The sequence below is a fragment of the Octopus sinensis genome, linkage group LG26 (genome assembly GCF_006345805.1).
Source record: "Octopus sinensis linkage group LG26, ASM634580v1, whole genome shotgun sequence".
Taxonomy (NCBI): Eukaryota; Metazoa; Mollusca; class Cephalopoda; order Octopoda; family Octopodidae; genus Octopus; species Octopus sinensis.
The window spans coordinates 5481325-5493824 of record NC_043022.1 but is presented as its reverse complement, the minus strand read 5'-3'; the positions used below and the strand labels follow the sequence as shown (position 1 = coordinate 5493824).

Sequence of the window (12500 nt, the reverse complement as noted above, 5' to 3'; positions counted from 1 at the left end):
ACACCCAGCCATCTGCTGACAGGCTTCTGTATGTTATCTCCCACTAATTTCCACTCACAGAGTTGTAGTTGACTTGAAGCTGTGTTAGAAGAGACTTGCTCAAGGTCATTGCCAAGACACTGTTTACACTCACTGGGGTTGAACTCAAGACTCCTCCACCACATGGCCTTGTGTCTACCCCTACGTGTTACGGAGTGAAGGTATATTGCTTAGTGTTGAAGGCATCTGGCTTACAGTTATCAGGTTGTGAGTTTGATCCCTTGAGCAAGACACTTTACTCCACTTTATTGCTCTGGTCCACTCAGCCGGCAAAATTGAGTAGTACCTGTAATTGAAAGGGATCAACCGTGTCACATTCTGTGTCAAGCTGAATCTCCCTGAGAGAACTGTGTTAAGGGAAGACATGTCTGTGGAGTACTCAGCCACTTGCATGTTAATTCAATGAGCAGGCTGTTCCATCGATCAAATCAGCTGGAACCCTTGTCGTCATAACTGATGGAGTGCCAGAGAAGATTAGCATGGAGTGGCTGTGTGGTAAGTAGCTTGCTGACCAACCACATGGTTCCGGGTTCAGTCCCACTGCGTGGCATCTTGGGCAAGTGTCTTCTGCCATAGCCCCGGGCCGACCAAAGCCTTGTGAGTGGATTTGGTAGACGGAAACTGAAAGAAGCCTGTCGTATATATGTATATATATATATGTGTGTGTGTGCATGTATGTTTGTGTGTCTGTGTTTGTCCCCCGAGCATTGCTTGACAACCGATGCTGGTGTGTTTATGTCCCCGTCACTTAGTGGTTCGGCAAAAAGAGACCGATAGAATAAGTACTGGGCTTACAAGGAATAAGTCCCGGGGTCGAGTTGCTCAACTAAAGGCGGTGCTCCAGCATGGCCGCAGTCAAATGACTGAAACAAGTAAAAGAGTAAAGGGTATGCCTGTGGAGTACTCAGCCACATGCACGTTAATTTCACAGGCAGGTTGTCCTGTTGATCTGGCCAACTGGAGCACTCACTGTGGCAACCAATGGAGAGCCACACCATAAGGTTACAGAATCAATGACACCTAGATTCCATCCACAAGTTCCATATCATCCATCGCTCCACATGTTTGGTCCCCTAGTCAGATTGTTGAACCCTTGTGAGCATTGCGGCGTAACTTGGATTTGAACACCCTGTGTGGTAGCCAAATTGGCCTACCGCTTCCTTCAACATAACACCCCTTTAACTACAGCAATCACAGAGACAAAGTAGCAGCCTTGAGCAATGCAATCCACTCCACTCCATACACACACACAACATTCGGTGACTGTTAGATTCTGTTTTATTCTCAGATGATAACGATTTTGTAAACACACCTGAAAAGCAGAACTTGAAGCCAAATTATTTTACCTTTCATCTTTGGAAGTTTTATTGTTCACCAAATTATTCTTGTGTACAGAAACCTTATGTTCTCATGGCATGTTTATGTGCATCCATTTTATGTGCATACAAACATAATATGCACATGCTTACACACACATACACACACAGCCATGTGTTTATATATATGCGTTGTTCTGTTAGAAATCTAGTTTCATTTAACACAAGAAAACACTGCACTAGAAAAGCCACAATTTCCAAAAATATGTTTTTTTTTTTAATGTATTTTATTCAATTTCTTCAACTGAAAATAACTTTAGTTGCTTATTTTGTCTGCAATTCTTCCACTGATTTTATACAGTTGAGTGAAGACCAAAAACTTTCGACCATTTTAGCAAAAAATTGTAAAAGTGTTCTTTGTTTATATAACATGCTATTTACAGTTTTCTTTAAGAAAGTAGTAGTAGTAGTGATAGTAGTAGTAATAGTAGTAGTAGTAGTAGTAGTAGTGGTGGTGGTGGTGGTGGTGGTGGTAGTAGTAGTAGTGGTAGTAGTAGTGGTAGTAGTAGTGGTAGTAGTAGTAGTAGTAGTAGGATTAATAATGGGTCATGCGCTGTAACAGTGGATTTCTGCATCCACAGTTGGTGATTCCCTACTAATCCTGGAGGACAACGCCGTTGCACCACGGAGGCGACAAGCCTCCAACCCATGGGTCTGCTCGTGGGGGGTAGTCATTGCTGGTGAGGGGGTTTTATGGGGTCGGAGTGCAAATTCTACCTCAGCCATTTTTAGTCGGCCTTTATGACATGCCGAGGAAGAAATGTTGGGCCGATTCTTTGGCAAGCTGGTCCCCACACAGCACCAAAGCAACATGAAATGAAGTGTTTTGCTCAAGAACTCAACACGTCACCCAGTCTTGGAATTGAACACATGATTTGGTGATAACGAGTGTGACACTCTAACGACAAGGCCATGGGACACACCAACATTGGTTGTCAAGCAATGGTGGGGGGGACCAACACAGGCACACAAATATATATCTATATATATATATATATATATATATAATATATATATATGGGAAGGCGCATGGCTCAGTGGTTAGAGCGTCGAGCTTACGATCGTGAAGTTGTGAGCTCGAATCCCGGTACGGGCTGCGTGTTGTGTTCTTGAGCAAAGCACTTTATTTTTCACGTTGCTCCAGTTCACTCAGCTGTAGAAATGAGTTGCGACGTCACAGGTGCCAAGCTGTATCGACCTTTGTCTTTCCCTTGGATAACACTGGTGGCGTGGAGAGGGGAGGCCGGTATGCATGGGCGACTGCTGGCCTTCCATAAACAACCTTGCCCGGACTTGTGTCTAGGAGGGTAACTTTCTAGGTGCAATCCCATGGTCATTCATGACCGAAGGGGGTCTTTACCCTTTATATATATATATATATATATATATATATATATATGGAAAAAAGTCAAGGTAGAAAATGCTAAAATAATTTTATAAAGAACATTTCAGTACCGGTTTCAGTCATTGAGACTTTATCAAATGTAAGTGTGGAAAACAATTAAATTTTGGAAAAATTAAAAGATTATTGTAAATTTATTTAACCATCAGCATCATCATCATTGTTATCACTATTTTTTGTGGTTTTTTTCTGGACTTGTCTCATCATGTCAGACTACTCATAATGACCCTTCTTCATTAGCAATGGAGATAGCAGGGGTTCTTTTTTGTGCTTATTTTTGTAGTTTTCCTATTTGGATGTCCTTCCAATCGCCAAGTACTTTAAAGGATGGAGTACACACGATGTATCATGCTTAATATTTACTGTATGTATGTAAGTATGCATGTGTGCTAGATAGATAAATAAATAAGTAGATAGATAGACGGACGGATTAAGAGAGAGAGAGAGAGGTAGGGGTAAAGTTGAAGACAAGCTGTGTACTGTTTGAATTCTTTTGGTGAGATCATTTCTAATGTTAGAGATTGTGTTTCAGTTTAAATTCTTCCCCTTGCTTTAAGTACAAGGAAACAGAAACTGGTATATTAGTATATTGTTATAAGTACAGCACATGGCTTTAACAAAACAGTCATTAGTGCCATCATCACTGTGTATAGACCAATCTCAATATCTCTCTCTTTTACTCTTTTACATGCTTCAGTCATTTGACTGCGGCCATGCTGGAGCACCGCCTTTAGTCGAGCAAATCGACCCCGGGACTTATTCTTTGTAAGCCCAGTACTAATTCAATTGGTCTCTTTTGCCGAACCGCTAAGTGATGGGGATGTAAACACACCATCATCGGTTGTCAAGCAATGCTAGGGGGACAAACACAGACACACAAACACATACACATACATACATATACATATATATACATATATACGACAGGCTTCTTTCAGTTTCCATCTACCAAATCCACTCACAAGGCTTTGGTCGGCCCGAGGCTATAGCAGAAGACACTTGCCCAAGATGCCACGCAGTGGGACTGAACCCGGAACCATGTGGTTGGTTAGCAAGCTACTTACCACACAGCCACTCCTGTTGACCTTGACTACCAAACACTGTCGCCGAACATTTTATCAATATTTTGGCTCCAACAGGTTTTTCTAACAGTGAAATCTCTTCAGTAATGAAAGCCAAAAAAAAGGCTACTCCAAACTGTTGTTTACTACATTGCTGTGAGACATCGGCTTTGATATACATCAGTTATAAGTGGTCCAAATAATGGGTGTTTGTTATTCTGTAGAGATTTTGTCTGAAAATTTTGAATTTCAAATATGTTCTGTGTAGAGCTGATAGATAAAGGAGATCAGGAAAGAGTCTTTATAGACTCACTGGAAATGGTAGAGACAGCATTCTTTTATTCTTTTACTTGTTTCAAGTCATTTGGCTAAGGCCATGCTAGAGCACTGCCTTTAGTTGATAAAAACGACCCCAGGACTTATTCTTTGTAAGCCTAGTACCTATTCTATCACTCTCTTTTGCCGAACAGCTAAGTTATGGGAATGTAAACACACCAGCATTGGTTCTCAAGCAATGGTTAGGGGACAAACACAGGCACATAAACACACACACACACATATATATATATATGATGGTTTCTTTCAGTTTCTGTCTACCAAATCCACTGACAAGGCTTTGGTCAGCCCCAGGCTGTAGTAGAAGAGAGTATCATTAAATACAAAAAAAAAACGATACATTGGATAAGGTGATCCTTTGTCTTATAAGGTGCATAACTTAGTGGTTAGGGTATTTGGCTCACAATCGTAAGGTTGTGAGTTCAATTCCTGATAGCATATTGCATCTTTTGATGGATCAATTACAGTCACAACCATAAGACTTCTGATTTTTTTTTTATTGCAGTGTAACAATGGCCATATGGCTGAGCAGTTTGTTTTACAACTGTATGGTTCCAATGAGGTGTGAGTGGCTTAGTGGTTAGTGTGTTTGACTCACAATCATAAGGTCATCAGTTCAATTCCAGGGGATGCACAGCGGCCTTGAGCAAGACACTTTATTTTACATTGCTCCAGCCTTGCCATCTCCCAACCTTACCGTCTCCCAAACTTGCTGTCTCCCAGCTTTGCTGTCCATCTCCCAGCCTTGCCCTCTCCCAGCTTTGCCCTCTCCCAGCCTTGCCCTCTCCCAGCCTCTCCATCTCCCAGCTTTGCTCTCTCTCTCAGCCTTTCCCTCTCCCTCCCTTGCCCTTTCCCAGCCTTGCCCTCTCCCAGCCTTTCCCTCTCCCTCCCTTGCCCTTTCCCAGCCTTGCCCTTTTCCAGCCTTGCCCTCTCCCAGCCTTGCCCTCTCTCAGCCTTGCCCTCTCTCAGCCTTGCCATCTCCCAGCCTTGCCCTCTCCCAGCCTTTCCATCTCCCAGCTTTGCTCTCTCCCAGCCTTTCCCTCTCCCTCCCTTGCCCTTTCCCAGCCTTTCCATCTCCCAGCCTTGCCCTCTCCCAGCTTTGCTCTCTCTCAGCCTTGCCATCTCCCAGCCTTGCCATCTTCCAACCTTGTTATCTCCTGCCAAACTGTCCAACCCATGCCAGCATGGAAAATGGATGTATTATTATAATGATAACGATGATGATGATGATGGTGGTGGTGGTCCTTCATTTCCTTCTGTACCTTATACTTCCCTACCTCACTGTCCTCTCTCTCTCTCTTCAGTAAATTATTTACTCACCTGGATACAAATCTATTCACATGGCTGAAGCCTGTAACTCATCAAATCATATTTCCATTTCTACTTGAGGCAAATACGTCAATCGTCAGATGTCAATCGTCAGTCATGCTGTCTCTGAATCTTCTGTCTTTTGTTTTGGTTCTTCTTATTCTTCCAAAACACTTGACAACAAAACAAACGCTTATTATTCTATCTTTTACCATCGTGGTTTCTTATTTCGGTTCCAACTCAATTTGAAGTGGTTTAGTTTTGGTACTAATTGGTATTTGTCGCCAATTTGCCATCTTGTCTGAAAGAAGAACGAAAACAAAACGTAATCAGTTGAATTGCTGAGATTTTTGTTGTTTTCTTTTCCTGTCTTCCTCCTCTTGAGATTTGCTTAAATTTATGGATTTAAAAGAATCAGATTTTAATGAAGGTTCTACTACATAAATGGTGACTATACTCTTACTCTTTTACTCTTTTACTTGTTTCAGTCATTTGACTGCGGGGACATAAACACACCAGCATCGGTCGTCAAGCAATGCTAGGGGGACAAACACAAACGCATACACACACACACACATATATATACACACATATATATATATACATATATACATATATACGACAGGCTTCTTTCAGTTTCCGTCTACCAAATCCACTCACAAGGCATTGGTCGGCCCGGGGCTATAGCAGAAGACACTTGCCCAAGATGCCACGCAGTGGGACTGAACCCAGAACCATGTGGCTGGTTAGCAAGCTACTTACCACACAGCCACTAGATCGGTCAGTTTTATTTTCTATTGTCCTTGCTGGCTTTCTCTTTGCAATTTCAAAAAAAAAAAAAAAATGAAAGAAAAACGAAAAAGGTGCTGACATGGCTATGTGGTAAGAAGTTTACTTCCTAGCCACATGGTTCAGGATTCAGTCCCACTGTATGGCACCTTGGGCAAGTGTCTTCTATAGCTTCAGCTTGACTAAAACTTTGTGAGTGGATTTGGTAGACAGAAACTGAAAGAAGCCCATCATTACATGTTTGTGTGTGTGTGTTTGTCACCCATCACCACTTGACAGTCGGTGTTGGTGTGTTTATGTCCTTGTAACTTAGCAAAAGTTTGGCAAAAGACACTGATAGAGTATGTACCAGGCTTAAAGAAAAAATAAAACCCTGAGGTTGATTCGTTCGACTACAGTCCTTCAAGGTGGTGCCCCAGCATGGCCACAGTTCAGTTTAATGAGTGAAACATAAAAAAACAAACAAAAAAAATGACTGACCATTGATGATGATGATGATGATGATTAATTACGACAGACTGACCCAGGCTGGGTTTGATTATTCAGTGGTAATGAATGCATCAATCAATGACTATGTTCACACACTGATTATTTCTGTCTACCATCATCATCATCATCATCATCATCATTGCCATCATCATCATCATCCTGCTCTCCTTCCTCTTCATCATTGCCATCATCGTTGTCATCATCATCATCATCATTGCCATCATCATCATCATCATCATCATCATCATCATCATTGCCATCATCATCATCATCCTGCTCTCCTTCCTCTTCATCATTGCCATCATCGTTGTCATCATCATCATCATACCATTGCCATCACCACCATCATCATCATCATCATCATCATCATCATACTGTTGCCATCACCACCACCACCATCATCATCATCATCATCACCTCCTCTCCCTTCTCTGCCACTACCGATGCTACAACCGATGCCGCCACCACTCCAGTCTGACCTCACCCGTTTCCTCCTCAATTCCAATCTGCACAGGCACATCTCTCCCTGTCCCATTGTTTCCACTGAAGTATGGATGCTCTCATGAATTACATCATCTCGTATCAGCCGTTATGCCTGTCGTAATACACCATCACTTGACATACACTTAGTCATATCACCACAAGTGATAGACACAGACATATATTCTGCAGCATTTCACTCTTATCTCGACAGGTTTGTCCATGGCATTCAGACCCACCACTCTAAGCTACGATGTTCCGTAAATAAATACTCATTTGTTTGCGAAACATAAATTATAGCACTGGCTCTGAATTCCCGAGAAAATCTATAAAGGCAACATTAAATTGAAATCTAAGCACTGCTAACATATGGTAGGACACAGTATCCTCCATCATCATCATGTTAATTTTCCATGCTGGCATGGGTTGGACAGTTTGACCAGGTTCCAGTCCGATTTGTCATGGTTTCCACAGCTGGATGCCCTTCCTAATGCCAATCACTCTACAGAGTGTACTTGGTGCTTTTTACTTGACTTGGCACAGATGCTTTTTACATGGCACCAGCATGGGTGCTTTTTATGCGACACTGCACCAGCATGGGTGTTTTTAATGTGGCACTGTGCCGGCATGGGTGCTTTTTATGTGGTGCCAGTGTTTAGCTGGCACCTATTTTATTCACCCCAAAAGGATGAAAGGCAAAGTTGACCCTGGTAGAATTTGAACTCTGAATATAAAGACTGGTGAAATGACACTAAGCATTTCACCCAATGTGCTAACGGTTATGCCAGCTTGCTATCTTAATAATAATAATAATATGAATAATAATAATAATAATAATAATAATAATAATACTAATAATAACAATGATAGCCCAGTCCTGGCTAAGAAGGAGTATATTCACAGACACGACAGAGTTGGGACCTATATACACTGGAAACTATGCCAACATTATGGAATAATAACAGAAAAAAGATGGTATAGGCACACACCAGAAAAGGTCGCAGAAAACGAGAAAGCAACCATACTCTGGGATATGCCAATACACACAGATAGAGAAATTAAGGCCAACAGACCAGATATCGTTGTCAGAGATCTAGAAGAAAAAAAATGCTTTCTAATTGATGTATCAATACCAGTAGATGACAACATTTCTCTAAAAGAAATGGAGAAACTTTCAAAATACAAAGACCTAGAAATAGAGGTAACCAGAATGTGGAGTCTAAAAACAGAAACAATTCCTATCATAGTAGGTGCATTAGGCATGATAAAAAAATATTCAGACAAATACATAACAAAAGTACCAGGACTTACAAACACATATAACATACAGAAAATTGCACTACTAGGCACTGCACACATCCTATGCAGAACACTTTCCATACAATAACCATCAGAGCATCACAACAAATCACAGCACATACCCAAGGCACACAGAGCTGCACTCGGTAGTGAAGAGAAAGCACATTATGAAAATGAGACTACTGAATAATAATAATAATAATAATAATAATAATCTTTTCTACTCTAGGCACAAGGGCCTGAAATTTTTGGGGAGTGGGACAGTCGATTAGATTGACCCCAGTATGTAACTGGTACTTAATTAATAGACCCCGAAAGGATGAAAGGCAAAGTCAAACTCGGCATAGTGACGAGTGAAATACTGCTAAGCATTTCATCCAGCTTGCTAATGATTCTACCAGCTCACCACCTTAATAATAATAATAATAATAATAATAATAATGATAATGACAATAATATGTTCCTGTCATTTCTCAGTTTTTTCCATTCACTCACTTCCATGTGACTACCTCTCCAACTCAGCTGAAAGGGAGAATTCTTCATATATTCCACTGCACTTGACTTGTGGAAATTACTTATCAAATATGAAAGGAATTTGATGGTTGTCTTGAAATCTCATAATGGCATGCTAATTATAGCCGAATCTAACGAGTATTGACATAATTCCGTGGTTGGCTCCTCTGTCAAGATTGTCTCCACTCTTTTAGGAATGGTTCAGCTACTCTTGGAGTGCTATTCTACAATAGAATGGTAAGTATAATGACCAATTATAGTCGGTGGCCAATATTGCCTGCGGCAAGAACTCTGCTTTCAGTGGCAGACAATAAGAACTGAACAGCAAACCAACAATGCTCTCCTCTCTCACCACCACCGCCGCCACCACCGCCGCCACCAAAGACATTGTTAATGTCGTCAACATCACCACCACGACTAGTATTATTGTCACTACTATCATCACCATCATCATTGTCATCATCACTGTCACCATCATCATCATTACTGTCACTATCACCATCACCACCTCCACCACCACCCACATCACCACCACTATCACTACCACCACCACCACCACCACCACCACTATCACTACCATCACCAACACCACTACCACCACAATTATCACTACTAAAACCACCATCGCCACCACCACCACCATCACCACCAACACCATTACCACCACCAATGCCACCATCATCACCATCATCCTCATTATTATGACCAGAGGTGGCAAAACCACAACAACCATCACCACCACCAATACCACCACTACCACACTCCCATCACAAACATCACCTTCACTACCCCTCCCCCCTACTACTGTCATTATCATCATTAGCGCCAAAGGCAATATAACTATAACAACCATCGTTGCCATTGACAACAACAACAACAACAACAACAACAACAGCAATTACAGTTACACAAGCAATGTAACATTTAACAACACCAACAACAACAACCACAACAACAAGAACACCAGCAACAATTCCATCAGAAACATCGTAGCTTTGTCGATAAACTGCCTGTAGCTTCTTTAGTTCTCCATTAACTCATTACTGCCTCAACCATCCTCCACCCCCACCACACACACACACACCCGTACTGTTTATTTCTAGCGGTCACTTTACTGACCACTCTGGCCAGATGACAAAATTATATTTAGTGTTCTCTTCCAGTCTGTATATTCCACCCCCACCCCCTCTCGTAATATACTTCTAATCTCTTCAAGATTTATTATTACTCTGTCATTCGTTTGGCATTTTTAATTATTGATGTAATTCTTAATTTCTTTCTTTTTTTCTCTTTCCTTCTTTTCCTTCCAGAAGAGTCGTTCGACTCCGTTCAAGACGAAAGCGTCAGTCTGCGCAGCCTCAAAAAATATGGCTGCAACCAGCGACCTTTGACATGTCCTCCGCAGATGCACCAATGCTCAAACAGTAGTCTGCAGCCAATCGGTTACGGTCACCACAGCTTGCCCCGACGCCAGAATAACATGGCAAGCAACTCGCAGACCGACCTTTGCAGTTTATGTGGCTTTAGTATTCGCGATGATCGTGTTTCTATCAAAGGTGTGGTTTACCATAAGGCGTGCTTCAAGTGCACTCGGTAAGTTACAGAATTCAAAATCATACATTCTTCTCTGGCTAATGTTTATACATGTTAGAATACACAGATCAATGATAGAAAATGGAATTACCAAATTTATTGTATCTGGGGAGAGTCTTTGTCTTTTAGTACCTTACTAATTTAGTATAAGTAAATGAGTAGAAATCAGACCAGTGAGTGAGTTAAATTAATAATAATAATAATAATAATAAACATTGTGTACAGTGCTCAGGTGCACCACAACTCATCTAAAGTGCATATATAATCAGGTGTAGTTTCGACGGATTTCGGAAAGCATGAGGGCCTTAAAGGATGCAGTGTCATGGCAGTCAACAACTGACGCAGGCAGTTTATTCCATGCTAAGGCACTAAAAGAGACTGACTCTCCCCAGACACAATAAAATGTGTTTCAACACATAAAGAATCTTGCAAACCAGATACAAAAGGAATTACCAATATTCTTTATTTAAAATCACTACAATTGTTTCGACATATTTTTTATATCTTTAGTACATTGGTGATATGTTCTGTAAGCATTATCGGACCGGTGAGTGAGTTAAATTAATAAGGCACTAAAAGAGAATGACTCTCCCCAGACACAATAAAATGCGCTTCAACACATAAAGAATCTTGCAAACTAAATACAAAAGGAATTACCAATATTCTTTATTATTTAAAATCACTACAATTGTTTCGACATATTTTTTATATCTTTAGTACATTGGTGAGATGTTCTGTAAGCATTATCTTACAGCCAAGGTGTAAAATGCACCTCTTCAGGTGATTGTTGAAATAAGTCCATTGTTAGATTTTCTCACCATCTCATTCACTGTGATAATGCATGCCCAAAGTGATGTGTTATTTTGTCATTTTCAGCAGTTTACAGAATGTGTTTGTGTTTGTGTGTGTACGAGTGGCTGTGTGGTAAGTAGCTTGCTAACCAACCACACAGTTGCGGGTTCAGTCCCACTGCGTGGCATCTTGGGCAAGTGTCTTCTGCTATAGCCCCGGGCCGACCAATGCCTTGTGAGTGGATTTGGTAGACGGAAACTGAAAGAAGCCCGTCGTATATATGGCAGAATGCGTAGCCGGGCGAAATGCGTAGCCGTATTTCCGTCTGCCGTTGCTTCTGGGTTCAAATTCCGCCGAGGTCGACTTTGCCTTTCATCCTTTCGGGGTCGATAAATTAAGTACCAGTTTACGCACTGGGGTCGATGTAATCGACTTAATACCTTTGTCTGTCCTTGTTTGTCCCCTCTGTGTTTAGCCCCTTGTGGTAGTAAAGAAATATATATGTTATATATATATGTGTATTGTGTGTTATCCCCCTAGCATTGCTTGAAAACCGATGCTGGTGTGTTTACGTCCCCCGTCACTTAGCGGTTTGGCAAAAAGAGACCGATAGAATAATACTAAAAGTGGTGCTCCAGCATGGCCGCAGTCAAATGACTGAAACAAGTAAAAGAGTAAAAGAGTAAGAGTAATATATCTGTGTTCATGTGGCTGGGAAGTGAGCTTCTTATTTCTTTATTACCCACAAGGGGCTAAACATAGAGGGGTCAAACAAGGACAGACAAAGGGATTAAGTCAATGACATCGACCCCAGTGCGTAACTGGTACTTAATTTATCGACCCCGAAAAGAATGAAAGGCAAAGTCGACCTCGGCAGAATTTGACTCAGAAGGTAATGGCAGATGAAATACTTATTTCTTTATTGCCCCAAGGGGCTAAACACAAGAGGACAAACAAGGACAGACAAAGGGATTAAGTCAATGACATCTAGACCCCAGTGCGTACTGGTACTTAATTTATCGA

General features: G+C 41.3%; 1 long non-coding RNA gene across 1 annotated transcript in view; it reads left to right on the top strand.

Moving 5' to 3' along the window:
• LOC115224860 overlaps positions 1–12500 on the top strand; it is a 108494-nt gene that overhangs the window by 13177 nt on the left and 82817 nt on the right. Inside the window, exon 2 of the long non-coding RNA XR_003882897.2 lies at positions 10403–10685. This is a non-coding gene — a long non-coding RNA (uncharacterized LOC115224860). The remainder of the gene's footprint in view (positions 1–10402; positions 10686–12500) is intronic.